This window comes from Antechinus flavipes, chromosome 5, assembly GCF_016432865.1.
Source record: "Antechinus flavipes isolate AdamAnt ecotype Samford, QLD, Australia chromosome 5, AdamAnt_v2, whole genome shotgun sequence".
Taxonomy (NCBI): domain Eukaryota; kingdom Metazoa; phylum Chordata; class Mammalia; order Dasyuromorphia; family Dasyuridae; genus Antechinus; species Antechinus flavipes.
In genome coordinates, this window is record NC_067402.1 from 287,474,042 (window position 1) to 287,498,054 (window position 24,013).

General features: G+C 43.2%; 1 long non-coding RNA gene across 1 annotated transcript; it reads left to right on the forward strand.

The window, feature by feature from the left end:
- The first annotated feature begins 56 nt into the window (after window positions 1-56).
- On the forward strand, window positions 57-9,382 carry LOC127538331 (uncharacterized). Its single transcript, XR_007947719.1, has 3 exons — window positions 57-2,893; window positions 7,407-7,512; window positions 7,648-9,382. It is a non-coding gene; the product is annotated as an uncharacterized LOC127538331 (long non-coding RNA).
- Window positions 9,383-24,013: the final 14,631 nt, after the last annotated feature.

Consider the following 24,013-nt stretch of genomic DNA (forward strand, 5'->3'; position numbering starts at 1 on the left):
GGAAACTTGAACCTCGAGCAGAAAAGTTCCGGCAAGGGAGCACCGTAGACCCCTTTAGAACGCATGCGCGGCGGGTCTACCTGCCTCAATAGGAAGTTTAAACCGGAAGGAAAAGACTGGGAGCGGTCACTTACCCATGAGAGTTGCTCCAGGATCACCTAGAGCTGGAAGAGACCTCAAAGGTCCTGTAGGTCCTTAAATTTTTAAATTTATTTTATTTCAAAATTACAGCTTTTTATTTTAAAAAAAGTATATGGATAATTTTTGACAATCACCTCCACGAAACTCTGTGTTCTAATTTCCCCTCCCCTTTCCCGCTCCCAGTCCGCAAATTTTCCAGTATGTTAAACAGGAGCAATTCCGCTACACACATTTCCACAATAATCTTGCTGCACAAGAAAAATCAGATCCAAGAGGAAAGGGAATGAGAAAGGAAACAAAATGCAAGCAAACAACAAAGAGTGAGAATGCCGCGTGGTCCACACTCAGTTCCCATAATCCTCTCTGGGTGCAGATGGCGCTCGCCATCACGAGACCCGGTCGGAATCACCTCCTTGTTGAGGAGAGTCACGTCCATCAGTGTAATCTTGTGCACCCGGAGCACACGGAGCAGTTCTCCATGGCTCTGCGCAGCCTCCCTCCCTCTTAGACAGCGACCCGAGGCAGGGGCGCTCAGCGGGACCAGGAATAGAAGCAAGAAGACAACAGACAAGCCCCGACGCCCGCTCAGTCTAGAAGATGTACATGTAGCGCCAGTCGGAGCCTGGGGGTCAGTGGCCGAGGGAGAGACAAGCTCTAAAAGGAGGAGGACTGCTCAGACCCCAAGGAAAGGGCTTTCCAGAGCGCTCGGGGCCTGTTGGTATGTCAGGACCAGGTGCAGGGAAGTCCCACCGGTAGTCCCCGCGGGAGCCGCTTAAATAGCTGGGACAGTGCCCCGAAGTATAAAGGGAAAAGTCCAAAGAAGCTGATTAAATACTGCTGCTTTGTTTGGGGGGGCCTCCCCCCAAACCTGGTCCGGGGTGGTAGAAGCAGTCCGTGAGCTAGGGAATTCAAGAAAAATAGGGCTCTGTGTCTGTGTGTGTGTGTTTGTCTGCTTTGCATTCTGTTCTGTGGGAAAAGTTAGCAAGCTCAGAAGAGATAAGATTCAGCCTCTGTGCGGCAGGCTTAGAAAAATAGCAGGCTGTAGCTGTACCAGATCTAAAATTATATTACAAAGCAGTGGTTACCAAAACCATCTGGTACTGGCCAAGAAATAGACTAGTTGATCAATGGAATAGGTTAGGTTCAAAGGACAAAACAGCTAATAACTTTAATAATCTAGTGTTTGACAAACCCAAAGATACCAGTTTTGGGGATAAGAACATATTATTTGACACAAATTGCTGGGAAAATTGGAAATTAGTATGGCAGAAACTAGGCATTGACCCACACTTAACACCGTACACCAAGATAAGGTCAAAATGGGTTCATGACCTAGGCATAAAGAATGAGATGATAAATAAATTGGAAGAGCATAGGATAGTTTACCTCTCAGACCTGTGGAAGAGGGAGGAATTTATGACCAAAGAAGAACTAGAGATCACTATTGACCACAACATAGAAAATTTTGATTATATCAAATTGAAAAGTTTTTGTACAAACAAAACAAATGCAGACACGATTAGAAGGGAAACAATAAACTGGGAAAACATTTTTACAGTTAAAGGCTCTGATAAAGGCCTCATTTCCAAAATATATAGAGAATTGATTCTAATTTATAAGAAATCAAACCATTCTCCAATTGAGAAACGGTCAAAGGACATGAACAGACAATTCTCAGACGAAGAAATTGAAACTATTTCTAGCCATATGAAAATATGCTCCAAATCACTATTGATCAGAGAAATGCAAATTAAGACAACTCTGAGATACCACTACACACCTGTCAGATTGGCTAGAGTGACAGGGAAAGATAATGCGGAAGGTTGGAGGGGATGCGGGAAAACTGGGACACTGATGCATTGTTGGTGGAACTGTGAACACATCCAGCCATTCTGGAGAGCAATTTGGAACTATGCTCAAAAAGTTATCAAATTGTGCATTCCCTTTGATCTAGCAGTGTTTCTACTGGGCTTATACCCCAAAGAGATATTAAAGAAGGGAAAGGGACCTGTATGTGCCAAAATGTTTGTGGCAGCCCTGTTTGTAGTGGCTAGAAGCTGGAAAATGAAAGGATGTCCATCAATTGGAGAATGGTTGAGTAAATTGTGGTATATGAATGTTATGGAATATTATTGTTCTGTAAGGAATGACCAGCAGGATGAATACAGAGAGGACTGGCGAGACTTCCATGAACTGAAGCTGAGTGAAATGAGCAGAACCAGGAGATCATTATAAACCTCAACAACGATACTGTTTGAGGATGTATTCTGATGGAAGTGGATCTCTTCGATAAAGAGAGCTAATTCAGTTTCAATTGATCAATGATGGACAGAAGCAGCTACACTCAAAGAAAGAGCAAAGAATGGATGTAAACTGCTTGCATTTTTGTTTTTCTTCCCGGGTTATTTCTACCTTCTGAATCCAATTCTCCCTGTGCAACAAGTGAACTGTTTGTTTCTGCAAACATATATTGTATCTAGGATACACTGTGACATATTTATCTTGTATAGAACTGCTTGCCATCTGGGGGAGGGGGTGAAGGGAGGGAGAGGAGAAGTCAGAACAGAAGTGAGTGCAAGGAATAATGTTGTAAAAAAAACTACCCAGGCATGGGCTCTGTCAATAAAAAGTTTAAAAAAAAAATGGATTATACACAATCTAGTGGGCTTCAAAAAAAAGAAAAAAGAGAAGTATCAGGCTGAATTGTGGGAGTTGGAATTCATTCAGAGTAATATCTTTCAGAGTGGCTCAGGTAAGAAAAAAGTTTGAAAAATCTTTTTTCTCTTTCTCCCTCTACCTCTAGCTAACCGCTTCAGCTTTGTGGGGAGAAGGGGGAGGAGGGAGAGAAGGGGAAAAATAAAAACATAGATTGAAAGTTTGGAAAGTTTTGAGAAAATAGAAGAACAGTGACTATCACTCCTGGAAACAAGGAGCCTGTTATCAGGACTCAGCCAGAGGCAAAAAAAAATTCAAGGTAAAGCAGGGATTGGTGCTTAACTCTCTCCTGGCTTACTAAAGAAAAGAAGTTTGAATGGAATATCTAGGTAGATTTTAGGAAATTTCACAAACTAAAATATTGGTTAATTTTAAAATAACTTTAAATTGGTATGTGTGTTAAGATTGGAAATATTCTCCAATTGATTCTCCAATTGATAAATGGTCAAAGGATATGAATAGGCAATTCTCAGATGAAGAAATTGAAACTATTTATAGACATATGAAAATATGCTCCAAATCATTATTAATCAGAGAAATGCAAATTAAGACAACTCTGAGATACTACTACACACCTGTCAGATTGGCTAGAATGACAGGGAAAGATAATGTGGAATGTTGGAGGGGACGTGGGAAAACAGGGACACTGATGCATTGTTGGTGGAATTGTGAACACATCCAGCCATTCTGCAGAGCAATTTGGTACTATGCCCAAAAAGTTATCAAACTGTGCATACCCTTTGATCCAGCAGTGTTTCTACTGGGCTTATACCCCAAAGAGATACTAAAGAAGGGAAAGGGACCTGTATGTGCCAAAATGTTTGTGGCAGCCCTCTTTGTAGTGGCTAGAAACTGGAAAATGAATGGATGCCCATCAATTGGAGAATGGTTGAGTAAACTGTGGTATATGAACGTTATGGAATATTATTGTTCTGTAAGGAATGACCAGCAGGATGAATACAGAGAGGCTTGGAGAGACTTACATGAACTGATGCTAAGTGAAATGAGCAGAGAGATCATTATATACCTCAACAACGATACTGTTTGAGGATGTATTCTGATGGAAGTGGATCTCTTCGATAAAGAGAGCTAATTCAGTTTCAATTGATCAGGGATGGACAGAAGCAGCTACACCCAAAGAAAGAACACTGGGAGATGAATATAAACTGCTTGCATTTTTGTTTTTCTTCCCGGGTTATTTTTACCTTCTGAATCCAATTCTCCCTGTGCAACAAGAGAACTGTACAGTTCTGCATACAATTGATTAATGATGGACAGAAGCAGCTACACCCAAAGAAAGAACAAAGAACGGATGTAAACTGCTTGCATTTTTGTTTTTCTTCCCAGGTTATTTTTACCTTCTGAATCCAATTCTCCCTGTGCAACAAGTGAACTGTTTGGTTCTGCAAACATATATTGTATCTAGGATACACTGTGACATATTTATTTATATCTAGGATATACTGTAACCTTTTTAACATGTAAAGGACTGCTTGCCATCTGGGGGTTAGAGGAAGGGAGGGGAAAAATCGGAACAGAAGTGAGTGCAAGTGAGTGCAAGGGATAATGTTGTAAAAAATTACCCTGGCATGGGTTCTGTCAATAAAAAGTTATTAAAAAAATAAAATAAAATAAAATAAAATCTATCCATTAAAAAATATTGGAAATAAGAAGTTGCAGATATTGCAAGGGAGGAATAAAAATAGAGTAAGAGAGGTAAATAGTTGAACACGGGGGCGCTCTGACCTATTGGACCTGTGGGAAAACTAGGCATATTTCTAAAAAAAAAATTTCCCAGGAGAAGAAAGAAAAATCATTATTAGCAAGTTTGCTTTCATGGAATTAGAGAACAGAAAGTTTAAGAAGGCTGAACTGGGTAATTGTTTGTCTGAAACATTTGATTAAGAGTTTTAGGAACTTACTATATTTTAAAGAGGTACTATAATTTTGAAATTGAAATAATTTTGAAATAATCTTACTGTTGCCTTGCACATGTTAGATTTATTAAGAGAATAAAATCTTAAGAATGGTTTGAACATTGTGGTCTTTACAACTGAAGAGAAAAAGTTTTTTTGCCTTATTGTTTGGTTGGACTTCAAATTAAAATATAGATTATTAAACAAAATGGCAGTAGCTTACTTTGGGGGGGGATCATATTTGTATCTCCCTACTTAAATGGTATGTTGCTTTGTAAAAGCATTGAGTAATTTTTAAACTATATTATGAGTTTTATGAAATTTGGTTCAAAATTAATTGTGAATCTTGAAGTTTAAAGTTAAAAAAAAGGTTGATTTAAAGACAAGGGAAAAAGAGATTGATTTACAAAAGCAATTATTGATTTGGGAATGTTTAAAGTATATCAGAGAAGGTTTGAGCAAGTAGGCATTGGAAGGAGAGAGACAGAGAGATGGGACGGGAGAATGAAGGTGATTTAAGAAGGATTGATTAGTGGGAGCAATATGATTTCAAGAAGAAATCAGTGGGAAAAAGAAAGAACTGGTTGGAAAGGATACTCACGGAGAGGCGGCTATGAGATGGGATGTATTTTTGCAGGGGGAGAGCAACAGTGGAAAACTGCAGCCGCTTTTGGCTGAAAGCAAACTGATTTAAAGGGACAGGCTGCTCTTAGGAGATGTTAATTGATTGAACATTTGTTTCTTTAGATACATAATGGTTTTTGTGTTTAAAGAATATGATCAGAAATGTGATCTATAGTTTGAAAGGGTTATTTCAAAAAAGTTTAATTGGTGTTTTTAAGAACTTTTCAGATTCCTTTACGTAAAAATAGAAAGTTTTAATTAACTGTATTGATGCCAATTATTTAAAGGGACTCCAAGGATAAGTTTTTTTGGCCTCTGTCCTTTTGAAAATGTTTTTGTTATGGACGATATGTAGTTTGGGATTTTTCTGTGTATTGGGTATCTTTTATTTTTTATTTTATTTTAAAAAATATTTTATTTTATTTTAAAAAATATTTTATTTTATTTTATAATAACTTTATATCGACAGAATCCATGCCAGGGTAATTTTTTTACAGCATTATCCCTTGCACTCGCTTCTGTTACGATTTTCCCCCTCCCTCCCTCCATCCCCTCCCCTAGATGGCAAGCAGTCCTATATATGTTAGATATGTTGCATTATATCCTAGATACAATATATTTTTGCAGAACCGAACAGATCTCTTATTGCACAGGGAGAATTGGATTCAGAAGGTAAAAATAACACCGGAAGAAAAACAAAAATGCAAATAGTTCACATTCGTTTCCCAGTGTTCTTTCTTTGGGTGTAGCTGCTTCTGTCCATCATTTATCAATTGAAACTGAGTCTTTGTCATAGAAATCCACTTCCATCAGAATACATCCTCATGCAATATTGTTGTCGAAGTGTATAATGATCTCCTGGTTCTGCTCATCTCACTTAGCATCAGTCCATGTAGGTCTCTCCAAGCCTCTCTGTATTCATCCTGTTGGTCATTTCTTACAGAACAATAATATTCCATAACATTCATATACCACAATTTACCCAGCCATTCTCCAATTGATGGGCATCCATTCAATTTCCAGTTTCTAGCCACTACAAACAGGGCTGCCACAAACATTTTGGCACATACAGGTCCCTTCTTTAGTATTTCTTTGGGATATAAGCCCAATAGAAACACTGCTGGATCAAAGGGTATGCACAATTTGATAACTTTTTGGGCATAATTCCAGATTGCTCTCCAGAATGGTTGGATTCGTTCACAACTCCACCAACAATGCATCAGTGTCCCCGTTTTCCCGCATCCCCTCCAACATTCATCATTATTTTTTCCTGTCATCTTAGCCAATCTGACAGGTGTGTAGTGGTATCCCAGAGTTGTCTTAATTTGCATTTCTCTGATCAATAATGATTTGGAACACTCTTTCATATGAGTGGTAATAGTTTCAATTTCATCCTCTGAAAATTGTCTGTTCATATCTTTTGACCATTTATCAATTGGAGAATGGCTTGATTTCTTATAAATTTGAGTCAGTTCTCTATATATTTTGGAAATGAGGCCTTTATTAGAACCTTTAACTGTGAAGATGTTTTCCCAGTTTGTTGCTTCCCTTCTAATCTTGTTTGCATTAGTTTTGTTTGTACAAAGGCTTTTTAATTTGATATAATCAAAATTTTCTATTTTGTGTTCAGTAATGGTCTCTAGTTCATCTTTGGTCATAAATTTCTTTCTCCTCCACAGAGCTGAGAGATAAACTATCCTATGTTCCTCTAATTTATTTATAATCTCGTTCTTTATGCCTAGGTCATGGACCCATTTTGATCTTATCTTGGTATATGGTGTTAAGTGTGGGTCCATGCCTAATTTCTGCCATACTAATTTCCAGTTATCCCAGCAGTTTTTATCAAATAATGAATTCTTATTATTGGGTATTTTTTAAAAAGCAAAATGATTGCTATATTCATTTTCAATTTATGAAACATCTACTTGGGTATATAAAAATTGTGTGAACATTCTGGGACAAATTTCTTATTAAAAGTCTTACAATATGTATATGCTCTTCTTTTGGCAGGGAGGAAAAAGAGTGACCCTGTCCAAGTCACTATGATTTGTTAAATTATTTAGGAACACAGGGACTGAGAATTTCTTAAGAAAAATTGCAATTTGTGAAATGTGAGGTAAAGTATTTAAGTCATTCTATAAGTAAAGGGAAAAAGAACTTGGATTCTGTAAATTACTTGAGGGAAAGAATGGAAACAGTAAAGGGAAGGGCATTGGTCACTGAAATTTTGACTAATCTTATGTTCCCTAAGAACACTGCAGTGATTCATGTGCAGGGGCACCAAAGAGGAGATTCACTCGAGACAAGGGGAAACTGCTTTCGGGATGAGGAGGCGAAATGGGCTGGAGAAGAGGAATCTGTAAGTACGGAGGAAATGATGGTGCTAATTCTGGCATTTTTGCCTCAAATGCCTCCACCTTCCCTTACCCCCGAGGAGAAGCAGGAAACCCAAAGCCTTGGCGCTCAGGAGAATAAAGAGGGGCACTGGCTCCTCCCTGATGGCAGAGAGGTACTGACCACAGCAGGTATGGGACATATGCTCCACCATCTACATCAGGGCAGTCCTTGGGGTGTCCAAGGCCTGCGTGACATGGTGCTGACTAAGTTGGTGGCACTGGCTTGTACACAATAGCAGGCAACTGGTCAGCGGGTGTCCTGTGAAGAGGATGAATAGGGCGGCCCAATGACAAGTCCAGAAAGGAGGAAGGCCCCCTGATATCAGGCCTTTCCAAAGCATCCAGGTGGACTTTGCCGAGCTGCCATCAGTGGGAGTCTCAAATACCTGTTGGTCGTAGCGGACCATCTGACCTCATGGGTGAGGCCTTTCCCCTTTCCGGGCAACAGCTGTCAAAGTGCTCCTTGGGCATATATCATTCCGAGATATGGGTTTGGTGGAGTAGGTAGATTTGGACCAAAGCACCTGTTTCACAGCTAAGATCCTCCTGTCTGTGGTCCAAGCTCTGGAAATATCATGGGACTTAGACACCCCATGGCATCCGCCCTCATCAGGTAAAGTGGAAAGGATGGATAAGGGAATTAAATAGCAATTGACTAAATTGGCTGAGACACAATTGCCCTGGAAAGTGCCTTCTCCTTGCCTTATTAAGAATAGAACAAAACCCCGAAGGGATGTGGGATTATCAACTTTATGAATGATTGTATGGTCACCCTTATCCAAAAGGGATTCAGAATTCTTCCTTGGATCCAATATTTGAGACCAAGGATCTGTTTTTAAGGAAATATGTCGTGTCTGTACTGCACCATCTGAAAACTTTACCACTAAAAGGGCTTATTGCTCAGACTCCTCAGGATTCACAGGCCATAAGTTCTAGCTTGGAGACTGGATCCTGGTTCGGACGCGGAAGGAGAACAAGCTGACCCTGAGCTGGAAAGGACCGTTCCAGATCCTCTTGACATCAGACAGCACGGGAAAGGGGGTGGACTCAGCATACCAGAATTAAAAGCCCTGTGGACACTCTGAGGGAGTGGCCTTCCAAAGTGAATCCAGAGAACGAGCCGAGACAAACATTGAAAAGGAACTGTGCCCGTGAGATCTTGATAGTGGTATCGATCTGGGGCACCTTATTGGGCACTGCCTAAATCAAACAGGTACAAGGCCATGGATGAGAGAGAGTAAGTGTGAATGAACCAGAGAGGGTAGATATTATAGATTGTGGTGAGCACAGAAACAGAGGGAGCAAGTTAAATATTGTTTGTGACGATGGGTCAGTGCTTAATTGTGTCTGTAAATAGAAAAAAGCATTCATTAGAGAGCAATGAAGACAAACTGGTGATGATCCAGATGAGGAGATTAACAAGCAATGTGTAGAGATGTTAATTGAACTTGACCACAATGTAAGTTCTTCATGAGGAAATACATTTATGAATAACAGGGGGCACTGTGTGGGAAAAGGGGAAGCACTTACAGAGTCTCAAGTAGATCAAGCCTTAAAGGCCTCAGTTTCAGTTTCTCTGCAGTCATGTGAGTTTAGATAAGGCCTGGACTAAATTCCATTGCCAACGAAGGGATGGGCGGGAGGGGGGGCGGGGAAGAAGCTGTTTATCATGTTGTCTACTACCACTCCACTGACCAACTGTGATTTATGGGACCAATCACAACATATAGAGGCAGGATTGTGGGGGTTGTTTGAAGTGTATAAAAGCTGTAAGCATTTTCAAAGCTCTGGCCCTATCCTGCTGGGAAATTTGGCTCGCAGACTCGGTGGGTCTGCTTTTCCAGATCCTAATAATTCTGCTTTCTATGAGTGATCTGGGAAGTAGTCAAACTGGGTGGGTTTTTTGGTCCCAAACACCTGCAAAGCGCTTTGCAAACCCCAAATTAGGCTTTTTGGGATTATTCTTACTGCTCTAGGACTGTGGGACCGCGCGGGTGCTCAGCCACGAGGTGTCGCTGCAGGGCAGCTTTTCCTGGTGGCGGCGGCGGCTTCTGGCGAGGATTTGGGGGAAATTCCAGGACGAGTTCCTTCCTTTGGCTCGGAGGCAGGAAAGGAAGGCTTCGAGGCGCAGTGGTGAGAGCCAGGACTTGGGCTGCCCCCACGCTTAGCAGCTGAAGAGACGAAGAGGGAGCCCGAAGGTGTGAGAGTGACATGGGAAGGAACTCGGACCGGGGGCCGTCGGGGCAGAGAGGGAACTCGGACCGGGGGCCGTCGGGGCAGGGAGGGAACTCGGACCGGGGGCCGTCGGGGCTGGGAGGGGCCGTAGGACGGGGGCTGTCGGGGCTGGGAGGGGCCGTAGGACGGGGGCTGTCGGGGCTGGGAGGGGCCGTAGGACGGGGGCTGTCGGGGCTGGGAGGCGCCTTATACCGAGGGCTCTCGGGGTTGGGAAGGGCCGTAGGACGGGGGCCGTCGGGGCAGGGAGGGAACTCGGACCGGGAGTCGTCGGGGCAGGGAGGGAACTCGGACCGGGAGCCGTCGGGGCAGGGAGGAATATTAGAACGGGGGCTGTCGGGGCTGGGAGGGGCCGTAGGACGGGGGCTGTCGGGGCTGGGAGGCGCCTTAAACCGAGGGCTCTCGGGGCTGGGAAGCAGCTTAGCATGGGGGCTGTCAGGGCCCGTACGACTGGAGCTATCGGGGCTGGGAGGGGCCATACGACTGGAGCTATCGGGGCTGGGAGAGGCCTTAGAACTGGGGCTGTCGGGGCTCGGAGGGGGCTTAGAATGGGGGCTGTCGGGGCTGGGAGGGGCCTTAGAACTGGGGCTGTCAGGGCTGGGAGGGGGCTTAGAATGGGGGCTGTCGGGGCTGGGAGGGGGCTTAGAACTGGGGCTGTCGGGGCTGGGAAGGGGCTTAGAATGGGGGCTGTCGGGGCTGGGAGGGGGCTTAGAACTGGGGCTGTCGGGGCTGGGAAGGGGCTTAGAACTGGGGCTGTCGGGGCTGGGAGGGGTCATACGAGTGGAGCTATTGGGGCTGGGAGGGGCCTTAGAACTGGGGCTGTCGGAGCTCGGAGGGGTCTTAGAATGGGGGCTGTCGGGGCTCGGAGGGGGCTTAGAATGGGGGCTGTATGGGCTGGAAGGAGGCTTAGAATGGGGGCTGTATGGGCTGGGAGGGGGCTTAGAATGGGGGCTGTCGGGGCTGGGAGGGGCCTTAGGATGGGAGCTGTTGGGGCTGGGAGGGGCCTTAGAATGGGGGCTGTCGGGGCTGGGAGGGGCCTTAGAATGGGTGCTGTTGGATCTGGGAAGGATCTTTGAAGAGGGCTGTAAGGATTGGAAGGATGCTTAGAACTAGGATTGTCAGGGGTGGGAGGGCGCTTAGAACGGGGCTGTGGGGGCTGGGAGGGAGCTTAAAATGGGGATGTCAGAATTGTATTGGAACTTGGAGATCATGTAGCTCAAGTCCTTTTTCCAGAAAAGAAATGGAAACTTCTCAGGGAAAGGTCTCCCAGTTTTAAGTAGTGGAGCCAGGACCTCATCCCACATGTCTTGTTCCTAGTCCTGGGCACTCTCCCCACAAGGAGGCCCCACCTGAGGTGGGGAACAGCCTTGCTTGGCTCTTCCTTCCCCTTCCCCCTCCTTCTGTTGCTCCCCCTCCTTCCTTCCTTACTCTTCCCACGTCCTCCTCCTTTGAATTGCCTCTCATCCACTTCTCCAAGTTGCCCCAGAACAATGGCTGGGATACGAAGGCTTTTCCTCTAAGGTGGAGCAGGGATGGGGACTCAAGGAAGATGTCCCTCTCCTCTCCCGTCCTGGGACTTTTATTGGTCTGGGAGGCTGAGGAAGGGAGAGGGTGAGTGGCTGGGGCTGGAAAGGGTGGACACCAAAGGTCCTCGAAGCCTCTGGCTACCCATCCGCGAAGGAGCTCCAGCGGAACCTCCCAGGGGCTTCTCTCCCCTGCCAGGCGGCTGCTGGCTTGGTTCTGGGCCCTTTTCAGAGATGAGTAATGGTTAAATTTTGTATCCTCTCTTTCTCCCCCCTCTTTATTCCTGCCAACTGAGGCCTTTGAAGTGTTTTCTTTTTTCAATAATTTATTATTTTTATTCTAAAAATGTTTAAGAATCAAGAGAGAAAAATACATTTGTCATATTCTGTCTTCCTCTTTCCCTTTTTTCTGTATGTTTCTCTGTGTCTTTATATCTCTTTCTTTTTGAGTCTATCTTTGTCTCTCTGTCTCTGTCTCTATCTCTCTGTCTTTCTGTGTATGTCTTTCTCTCCCTCTCTCTATTTCTTTGTCTCTTCTGTCTGTCTCTCCATTTCATTCCTCTCCCCCTACTTCTTTAGGAAGTAGTCAATTCCATGCCTCCGAAGGTTTTTTTTTTTAATTAAAATTTTTTGGTCTTAAAAAGAAAGCAAGGGACATATTATTAAGGGGCTTCCTGGGCTGGATGTCCTTCCTGATTCTAATGATAATAATAGATAGCATTTGTAGAGCACTTGTAATTTGTAAAACACTTTACACATGTGCTCTCATTTGCTATTTTACTATTTCCAGACTTTGCGTCTCTCTCCACTTCTGTGTTTCTGTCCTGTCTTTCTTCTCTCTCTCTCTCTCTCTCTCTCTCTCTCTCTCTCTCTCTCTCTCTCTCTCTCTCTCTCTCTCTCTCTCTCTCTCTCTCTCCTCTCTCTCTCTCTCTCCCCCTCTCCCCCCCCCCCTCTCTCTCTCCCCCTCTCTCTCCCTATCTCTCCCTCTCTCCCCCTCCTTCCCTCTTTCTCTCTCCCCCTCTCCCTTCCTCCTTCTTTCCCTTTCTCCCTCCCTCCTTCTTTCTGTCCCTCCCTCCTTCTTTCCTCCCTCCCTCCTTCTTTCCTCCCTCCCTCCTTCTCCTCCTCCTCCCTCTTTCTCTTTCTCTTTCTCTTTCTCTCTTTCTCTTTCTCTTTCTCTTTCTCTCTTTCTCTTTCTCTTTCTCTCTTTCTCTTTCTCTCTCTCTCTCTTTCACACACACACACACACACACACACACACACACACACACACACACGGAAATATTTTCCATCTCACCTCTTCCAGCCCTCTTTAAACCATCCCACCTGTCCCCATTGCTAGGGAAATCATCAGCCAAGAAGTTTCCTTCATTAAAAATAAACCAGGAAGGGGAATAGACAAGAGGAATGAGAGAAGCAGGTTTGGGGTGGGAGAGGAAGAGACAGTGGAGGCCAATGCCAGGCCATGGATGTCTGGGCTGGAGCTGCCCGCCTGCCTGTTGGCCTTCTGACCCAGGGACTCCTGAACCCTAGGACTATGGGCAGAGACTTCAACTCCAAACTCCATCTCTGATGTTATTCCCCATGTGCCAAATCCCTGAACTTCCACTGGCCTCAGTTTCCTCATCTGTGAAATGAGGGTGTTGGATGTCTAAGGGAAACAGCCGTAAAGAGATTCCCCCCTTCCCTCCCCTCCCCCCCACCTTGGGTGCTTCTGTTCTAACAATCTGTCAGTGATTCTAAAGCCTTCTGGCTTTAGTCTTAGATCTGCTGCTCAGTGATAACCAAATTCAGGAGACCACACCTCCAGGCCATAAAATTAGCCTAGCAGTGACATGAAGACCTGGTTAAATTTGTCTTCCTGTTCCAGGTTCTTTGCTAAATTTTTTTGGAACTCAGCCCATTTCAATCAGCATTACAATTACAATAAATTTTGGCCCTTGACTAGGATATGGGTTCAAGCCTGCAAATTCTTTTGAGATACCTTGCAACACTGGTCTGGGACCCCGACCTTTTGGGTGTCTTCCCAACCTCAACAATTGGTGGCCCAGTAAGAGGAGAATCTGGCCTCCCCCGGCTTGATTCTCTCCTTGTCAAGGTAAGCCCCCCATTAATCCTATAGCAGGACATCCCAAGCCACTGGGAAAAGGCTTGTCTGGGTCGTCATGGGCTCCACTTTCATCAAGTTTTCCTTGACTGGGGATGACCAGAGTTGGAAAATCTTGCAATTTTTGACAAAGTTCCTTGGGAACCTTTGCCACCTTTTCACCTCTGAGATGATGATGTGCTATAGGATGGCTTTTGGCAAAGATGGGACGGTCCTCTTTCATATCATTTTTGTCTGTGTCTGTGTCTCTGTGCAGATTTCATGTCATGTTTGTTTTGTGAACTAGATTTGATTACCTGGAAATATTTAAAATATAACCAGCAAGAAAAAACCTCTATGCTGTAGTTAGAATGCTGGGAAGATTTCTTGACATCCTTGACTCTCGCCTTAAAAAGGGGAAAAAAACTAACTTTTTCCTGTGGAACTCAGCTCTAGCCCAGCTGGGGGCTATAGAAATAAAGTTAGCTAATTAAATTAAAATAAGATCTTTACAGATTCTCAAAGTTTTAAGAACAAACATCTTAGCAAATTCTCAAAATTTTGAGAGCAATGATGAAGAAGTTTGGCAATCAGTCATTTTAAGATTGCAAGAAAAATTCCTGAAACATTGGGGATATTTCCAGGAATTTATCCCACTCTGAAAGGAAAGAAAAAGAAAAACACAAACTAGGTAAAGAGTAACTTTTTGCTAACCCTTCTTTGATTCCTATCTTGTCCAGAGTCCTGCTCTTTTGGGAAAGTACCCCAGAAAGTATTAAGGGACCCTCTTCACTCCATTCCCCGGAGTCCCGAGTGTATCCCAGTTGTGGGGATTGCTAACAAGATCAATATATCCCAAGTTTGCTCACCCCTCTCATCTCAGGTCCGATGAAGAAAAAGAAAATGCTAAAAAACTGTGGGGAAATTCAAATTCTGCCTCACCTGTTGAAATGGGGGAAGCAGCAACAGCTGTAGGAACCCCATGCAACTTTGCCCAAATACCTCCCCAACCCAGCTGGGGGGAATGGAGATGGAGTAGGAGTCAGGCTCCATAGTCAGCATTCCCTGAGCTCTGGCACTGGAGATCCTGGCAACAGTCACCTCAGCCTTTAGCAGGAAGAATCTGGATGCCCCTGGCAGCACCCAGCGTGGCAGTGTGAGGTGAGAAAGCCAGGCAGGTTCGGCATTTGGTAAGCCCACCATTTTGTTTCAGTTGCAGAAATGTATCAGCCATGTACTTTATGAAAATTATTTTATTTCTGCCCAGTTTTCTGATTTGTAAAGAGAAATAATGTTTGTTGTTGTGAAGATCACAAAAGCACTTAGCATAAAACAAATGCTATGTGAATGTTCACTGCTTTATTGGATGTAATTGCTTCATATTTGATAACTTTATGGATTATCATACAATGTCAAAGTTGAGATAAATGATTTCCATGTGTGTGTAAAGTAATTTGAAAGCAAATTCAACTAAATTAAGGTCTCTTCTTGCGTTATCTAAAGTCAGACTTCTGAGGGCCCTGTCAGTAAAAATTGGGACCTTAATCCTTTTCCTGGCTCATAAAAGAGAGATGGTTTGTGTGAATTGGAAAATAACTAAATGGCAATTCAGTTTGTCTAGAAATTTAATTAAAATTTAGGGTGTCTCATTAACTAAAGTTAAGTGAATTTTAAAATCTGTTCTATCTCAATTTTAAGACTTGTCTTGTTTTCTCCCTAAAACAAAAGGAAAACTTATTTAAGGGAATAGAAATCCACTCTGAATAGTTCCAAAGCTGCGACAGCTTGGGGCCAGAATAAAGCAATTTGCTGCTGCCTGAAAAACTTTGGCAACAAACAGCCTGCTTTTGAGTTATCAAAGAGTCAGACTTCTGAGGGCCTGCCACCTAAAAGAAGATGGAAAGTTTATTTAACCTCGTCAATCCCATTCTATAATGCTTTGTAAATGTAATCTAGGAATTAAGTATTTTCACTTTTGCTAGAAAATTAAGAAGAAATTACAGCTAAAACTATGGTTATTAGGAAAATTCTAAAATTGTTAACTAAGTTATTTGGAGTTACTGTCATCATGCTAACCCTAAAATTGGTAATTATTGTGTGTGGATCAAGAGGGATGAGGTGAAGGCCTTCTCAGTTCCCCTCCAAGTACGAGATGTGCAACAGCTTTTTCCCCCTTCACTGAGTGGGAGGACGTTTCAAACAGCACAGTTGGGGTGGGCGCCAGCAAGCTCAGCCACTTCTCTGGGGTCTCTGTCAATCCCCTCTCAATTTGTAAGCTTGCCAGTTTTCGTGAAACCTTCAGGGTAAGCAAGGTCATGAGCCCTGAAAAACGAGCTGGTTTGGGATATATATAGTTTCCAAACAAGGAATATGTTTATTAAGAATCTATGAGCTTGTATGATGATTGATCTTTGCACCAGGATAAGTTTAAATATATCAAACATGTTAAACAAAATCTTCTATGGATTTAAGTCCTGCTAAACTTTTAAAATAATGAATCTACCCTAACCTTTGATTCGAAAAATTTGCTATTAGAGATAAAATCTCTTGGGACTGTGACTGATATTTTTTTTGAATTCTGAATTTGGCTATAATTACCTTATGATCATTAAGTCAGTGACCCACCGTTGGAGAGAAATGCCTTAAGTTACTCAGAGGGATGCCTTCCTGAACTGTCACAGGTGGACGTCTTATCTGGGCAAGAGTTGGGAGGACAACCTTGGCCTCTGCTCAAGGTGGGATCCTTCTGACTCAGTTTCCCAGTTCCTTGTTTCCCACCTGATTATTCCTGAGTCTGGCAACGAGGTGGAATTGTTACTGCACGACTGGCTGTTAAACAGAACTAAGATGTTCCTGTCATGTGTGTGCTCTCAGGCTGAGGCCTGAAGGACCTGTTTTGATGCTATTATAATCATGTCTCTGCTTTTTTCTCTTATAGCAAATTTCTATAATCACAGCAAATGGTCAGTAGAAGCCCTGAGCCTAGTACAAGTATCCTAGGGGACACAATGGTTTCCTACCTGAGATCTTAAAGGTGATTTCTTTTGCACACCATTGCAAAAAGATTCAGTTTCTTTTTGCCCTTCAAGGGACAAATCCAGGGGAACATAACCCTCACCAGTTAACCTGGCAGTCGTGTCCATACCATGGAGGTAGCTTCTCTGGCTGCAGCCATTAAACCCGTAACTTCCCCCCCGCCGGGTTCAGAGCATTTTTGCCCTCACAGAGTTTTAAAATTGAGGAAGGGAATGAGAATGAGCATCTATACTGACTCCAAATATGCCTTTCAGATTTTGCATGCTTACGGGACTATACGGAAAGAAAGAGGATTTTTGACAACAAAAACAAGCAGACAAATAACTAACTAAAGAAATAGATTCCCCATTAAGTGTGTAGGGGAAATTCTACAATTATTGCAACCCGTCCATGCACCTAAAGAAGTTTCTGTTGTTTTGTAGAGGACACCAGAAGGGAGATTCACTTCAGGCCAAGGGGAACAGGCTAGCAGGGTCAACTGCCCGTTCTGCTGCCCGTGTTTGCCCCGACCATGGTACCTTTCATTCCCCCAGCTTCTACACTCTCATGTAGCTCCCAGGAACAAGCCTTGCTAAGGAAATAGGATGCACCCTTCCTCCTTCTAGGTAATTTCAAACACCCTCAGGCCAGCTTCTGAGCCCAGAGGGGAACTTCTCTGTGCCCCATACCAAGCTACTCACTTGGGAAAGAATGCCCTCCAATCCCTTCTGAAACCTATTTTCTCCGGTCACTAGATGGGAGAAACAAACAGAAGTGTCAGGTCTGCCCAGTTTGTGCCCAAGAGAATCCTGAAAGGGCCGTTAAACCCTTTCTTCTGAAGCCCACCCAGGGAAGGACTGGCAGATGGATTTTACACATGACCCCTCCGAGGGCCTTCAAAATGCTTTTGGTTTTTTGTTGTCACCTTTATCAATTGGGTAAAAGCCTTCTCTTGTAAGACTGAAAAGGCTCAGAGGTTTTTGCTAAAGGAGATCAAACCCACTTAAGATGATCATTTCCACTCCATGTCAGCCCGTCTACCCAATGCTTAATGCCTTTTAAAAATTAAAAATTAATGCTTAGGTGTTTGCACCCTCGGTCCCTGAGCACTCCTTTCACTGTGTATAGCGTCACACTACTTCTACCCCTTACCCCTACTCCTTTGAGGAGAAAAAAGCAGGGATTTGGGGGAAATATTCTTTGATATTTACCTTAGGAAAAGCTGTCTAGATGAGAGATATTCATGAGAGTCAATGTCTACCCCTACAGTCTTCCCCTGAGTGGGGTTCCTGGTTACTGTCCCTGGTAACCCCCATATTATTGCACTTTTAATGATTCTTTTTTGTTTATACTTAGCCCCTGTATTTTTAATCTACTTGTGAGATTTGTTTCCTCCAGACTCCAAGCCATGAACTTCCCACTACTTGTTCTACCTGAATACCATCGGCTAACCATCTGACACTCAGCACCCCCCGAATGTCGCTGCCGCCGTCTTCAAGTTGCGTCCCTCCCCTCCACAGTGTGGACCCCACTAGGCAGGGACAGCTCTACACCCCTTATCAGCACGAAGCAGCTCCAGAAGATGAGACCTTTGTCCCTTTGTCCCAAGTGAATTTGGGGTTCAAACTGCTTGAGAGGGGAAAATGAGGGAGTATAGCTTCTAGGGGAGGCAGCAGTAGGGAAGGTCCTCCCTCCACTTTGGAGGGCTTCTGTTCTAACAATCTGTCACTGAGTCTAAAGCCTTCTGGCTTTTTAGAATAAGTGACCTTGAGTTCCCCTCGGACCTTAGAGTGCTAGTGTTCTGACAATCCGTCAGTGATTCTAAAGTCTTCTGGCCTAGTCCTAGGTTTGCTGCTCAGAAGGACCAAATTCCAGAGACCACTCCTGAGTTCTACCTCTAGGCCATAAAGTTAGCCTAGCTGTGACATGAAGAGCTGGATAAACATGTCTCCTTGCTCCAGGTTCTTTGCAAAATTCTTCAATGGGCATTACAATTGCAATAAACCTTGCACTTTGATTTGGATATGGATTCAGGCCTGCAGATTCTTTTGGGACACCTTGCGACACCCGTCTGTGACCCCGACCTTTTGGGGTTCCTTCTGAACCTCAACAGTTGTTACCCTCAGCATTGCTCAGCTCTGTGGCATCTGGCTAGGTTTTGGGGAATGGGAAAGGTGAGGGTTCTACATGGAGGGGTATGGGATATGGGTCCATGAGGGAGGAGGAGGCTTTTGGGGGTATGGGCTGGGATGTGGTCTGTGAGGGCGGAGGAGGCTCCTGGGGTTTGTGCTTGGGAGAAGGAGCCTGTGGGGGACCAGGTTGCATTTCTGTGTGTATAGGGGGTAAAGGCTCTGTGGGGTCTAGGGGAGCAGGACCAGGACTGAGGGGTGGGGGTGGCTCAGATGATGCAGCCAGCACCAGGGAGGCACCCAGCGTGGGAGGAGCATCAGAATCAGAGCTGACACGTGATGGGGTTTGGGTCCCCATAGCAAAAGCAGCTCTGTTTTATCTCTGTTCTAATTGTGTCCCCATTAAAATGCAAATTTCTGCTTAGATTCTGGAATTGCCAGCCCGCCTGTATTGTCATAGCAACAGGAGTAAGGGGTGGGGGTGGGGGGAGGGAGACCTGCCTCTCCTTGGACTACCCAGCAGAGTCCTTGGGGTTCAATGTCACTCCCCCCTCCCCTGGGAAAGCTGGGGCTGGGGCCTGCGCAGCGAGCACTCTCTCCCCTTCCCCACCCTCCCCTACTCACACAGGCTCCCTGTGCCTCAGGACTGGCCAGATTTTTTTTCTAGTGGGAGAAGCTGGGCTTTATAGATAAAGGGAAATGGAGTAAGTAGAGAATAAGGCTAGGAGATGTGAATTCCTAGCCCAGTTTTAGCCTGGCCAAGTCCCTTCTCTGTGGGCCTCAGTTTCCCCATCTGTAAAGGAAGGAAATTGTCTTCCGTTCTCTCTGGGATGCTTTCTGGGCCTAGATCCACATAGGACTCTATCTGTAACCTACTTGGAGGCAGAGGGATTGCTGTCTGACTTGGTGGAGGGGGAACCACCCCACGGAAGTCACCAGTCTTATAGGGTTTGAAATAAACAGAGTCTGACACATCTGGTGATTGATAAATGCAGCTGGTTGGTTCACTGTGGTCCTGTAATATAGCTTCTAGGGGAGACAGCAATGATTTTTTCTTAGGGGCTTCTGTTCTAACAATAAGTCAGTAATTCTAAATCTTCTGAATCTGGAGTCTGCCTCAGGAAACTCCCATATCCAATCTAAGAACAATCTCTCTGATTCTAAAATCCTGACCCCAAGGTCTCCTCCTCCCAACCTAAGAATATTATTGTTCTCACAATCTGATTGGCAAGAAACATTGCTGTCTGTTGGTCAGTGATAACCAAATTCCAGAGACCATTCCTTGGTCCTACCTCTGGGCCATAAAGTTAGCATATCCCCAACATGAAGAACTGATAAATGGGTCTTTTTGCTTCTGTTCCTTTGCTAAATTCTCTTGGAATTGAGACTGCTTATAATGGAATTACAGTTACAACAAACTTTGCCCCTTGACCAGGAAATGGATTCAAGTCTGTATATTCTTTTTTTTTTTTTTCCTGCATATTCTTTTGAGACACCTTGTCTGAGGCACTGGTCTGTGACCCCAATCTTTTATTTATTTATTTTTAAAAATTAAAGCTTTTTATTTTCAAAATATATATATGGATAATTTTTGACATTCACCTCTAGAAAATCTTGTGTTCCAATTTTTTCTCTCCCTCTCCAAGTTGGTAAGTGGTCCAATATATGTTAAACATATGTAATTCTTCTATACATATTTCCACAAATATCATGCTGCATAAGAAAAACCAAGTCCAAAAGAAAAAAAAAAAAAAGAGAGAAAACAAAATTCAAGGAAACAATAAAAAAGAGTGAAAATGCTATGTTGTGATCCACACTCAATTCCCACAGCCCTCTCTCTGGGTGCAGATGGCTCTCTCCATCACAAGATCATTGGAACTGGACTGAATCACCTCATTGTTGAGAAGGACCACGTCCATCAGAATTGATCATCATATAATCTTGCTGTTGTTGTGTATAATGATTTTCTGATTCTGCTCATTTCCCTCAGCATCAGTTCCTGTAAGTCTCTCCAGGCCTCTCTGACATCATTCTGCTGGTTGTTTCTTGTAGAACACTAATATTCCATAACATTCATGTACCATCACTTATTCAGTCATTCCCCATCTGATGGGCATCCACTCAGTTTCCAGTTTCTAAATGCTACAAAAAGGGCTGCCACAAACATTTTTGCACATACGGGTCCTTCCCCTCCTTTAAGATCTCTTTGGGATATAAGCCCAGTAGTAACACTGCTGGATCGAAAGAAGAGTTTGATAGCCCTTTGGGCATAGTTCCTTCCAAATTGCTCTTCAGAATGGTTGGATCCATTCACAACTCCACCAACAATGTATTAGTGTCCCAGTTTTCCTACATCCCTCCAACATTTGTCGTTATCTTTTCTTGTGTGACCCCAATCTTTTGGGGTTCTGTTTCCAACCATAACATTTGGTGATACAGGGAGAGTCTGGCCTCCGCTGACTTGATTCCCTCCTTGTCAAAGTAAGCCCCCCCATTTTTTCTCTCATAATCCTATAGCTGGAACACCCCAAGCCACTAGGGAAAACCTCGTCTGGGTCGTCATGAGCTCCATGCTCAGCAAGTTTTCCTTGACTAGGGACACTCGTAACGGAAAATTCTTGCAATTTTTAGCAAAGTTCCTAGGGAACCTTTGCCACTCTTCACCTCTGGGATGTCAGAGGAGACGAAGTGCTATATATGGGATGGCTTTTGACAAAATTTTATGCCTTTTGGCAAAGATGGGACAGTCCTCTTTCATATCATTTTGCCCATTTCTGTGTCTGTGCAGAATGTCTGTGTCATGTTTGTTCTGTGAGCTAGATTTTGTTACCTGGAAAGATTTAAAACACAAGCAGTAAGAAAAAAAATAACCACTATGCTGTAGTTAGAATACTGGGAAGATTTCTTAAAAAGCCTAACTTTTCCTGTGGAACTCAGCTCTGGCCCAGCTGGGGGCTACAGAAATAAAATTAGCTAATTAAAAATAAAATAAGATCTTTACAGATTCTCAAAGTTTTAAGAACAAACATCTTAGCAAATTCTCAAAATTTTGAGAGCAATGATGAAGAAGTTTGGCAATCAGTCATTTTAAGATTGCAAGAAAAATTCCTGAAACATTGGGGATGATTCCAGGAATTTATCCCATTCTGGAAGAAAAGAAAAAGGAAAAACAACCCAGGTGAATAGCGACTTTTTGCTAACCTTTCCTTCACCCTGATCTTGTCCAGAGTCCCCTTCTGCTCCTTTGGGAAAGCACCCCAGAAGGTATTAAGGGACCCTCTCCACTCCACTCCCCAGAATGGTCCTGAATGTATCTCAGTTGTGGGGTTTGTTAACAAGATCAATATAGCCCAAGTCCCTTTGTTTGCTCATCTCAGATCAGATTAAAACTCAAATTCTGCCTCATCTGTAGAAATAGGGGATGTAGTTGTGGGGACCCTACACAACTTTGCCAGCTTGTGGGAAGGGGGATGGAGTAGGGGTCAGGCCCCATTCCTTGAGCCCTGGCACCTGAAACTACCGAGAAAAGGAGATCCTGGCACATCACTCAGCCTTCAGCAGGTTCTGGCCAGCAACTGCCTGGGAAGAATTTGGATATCCCCGGCACCATCCAGCATGGCAGTGTGAGGTAAGAGAGCCAGTCAGCCTCTGCTTTTGGTAAACTACGTTCTCTGTTTCAATTATGGATGTGTAATTTATGGCAACTTGTTTTATCTCTGCCCAGTTTTCTGATTTGTAAAGAGAAATAGTGGTTGTGTGCAAAAGTGCTTAGCATGAAACATGCTATATGAATGTTAATGGCTTTATTAACTATAATTGCTTCACATTTGATAACTTTATGGGTTTTTAGATGTGACCAACAGTTAAATGATTTCTAGGTGTGTGTAAAGTAATGTGAAAATTTGTCTGAGATATAAGAGTAAAAGCAATTTTAAAGGACTCTAATTAAAGTCCACTAAGGGGATATGTAAATTGTAATTTATTTGCACTGAGAGTGTTAACTGAAGAGTTTGAGACTACTTTAAGAACTCTAGTTATCTAGAGTCAAACTTCCAAGGGCCCTGTCAGTTAAAAAAAAAAAAAAAGGCACCTTAATCCTGTTTCTGGCTGACAAAAGAGAAATGATTTGCGTGAACTGGAAAATAACTAAATGGCAATTCAGTTTGTCTAAGATCTTTAATCAGAATTTAGGGAGTCTCATTATCTAAAGTTGTTAGTTTTAAAATCCGTTCTATCTCAATTTTAAGAACTGTCTTGTTTTTGTCCTAAAACAAAAGGGAAACTTATTTAAGGGAATAAAAATGATAATAATAATAATTTATTATTTGGCATTATATCCCAAATAATAATTATTTAAGGGAATAAAAATGATAATAAAAAAACTATTTGGCTATTAGGAAATTCTAAAATTGTTAACTAAGTTACTTGGCGTTATTGTCATCACGCTGAACCTACAATTGGTAATTACTGTGTGTAGATCAAGAGGGATGAGGTGAAGGTCGTATCAGTTCCTCTCCAGGTATGAGATGTGTAATGCCTTTTTCCCCCTTCAAGGTGAGGTTTCAAACAGCACAGCCAATAAAAACACTAAGAATAGTTGGGATGGGCAACAGCAAGCTCCGCCCCTTCCCCAGGGGTTCTGTCAACTCCCCTTAATTTCTAAACTTGCCATTTTTTTTTTTTTGAAACCATCAGGGTAAGCAAGGTCATCAGCCCTGAGAAATGAGCCTATTTAGGATTTATAGTTTACTAAGAATTTATAAGCCCGTATAATGATTGATCCTTTGCACTAGGATAAGTTTAAACATACGAAATATGTTAAGCAATATCTCTTAGGGATTTAAATTCTTGTAAACTTAAAAAAAAATTATTTGGCCCTAAGCTGCAATTAGTAGAATTTGCTATTAGAGGTAAAAATCTCTTGGGACTGTAACTGATATTCCTTTGTGTTCTGAATCTGATTGCCTGATCATTAAGTCAGTAGAAATGCCATAAGTTTCTAGGTGGACATCTTATCTGGGCAAGAGTTGGGAGGTCACCCTTAGCCTCTGCTTAAGGTGGGATCCTTCTGACTCAGTTTCCCAGTTCTGTTTCTTTGTTTCTCCCATGATTATTCCTGAGTCTGGCTATGAGGTGAAATTCTTTTTTCTTTTCTTTTTTTATTAAAGCTTTTTAATTTTCAAAAGATATGCACGGATGATTTTTCAACATTAACTCTTGCAAAACCTTGTGTTCCAAT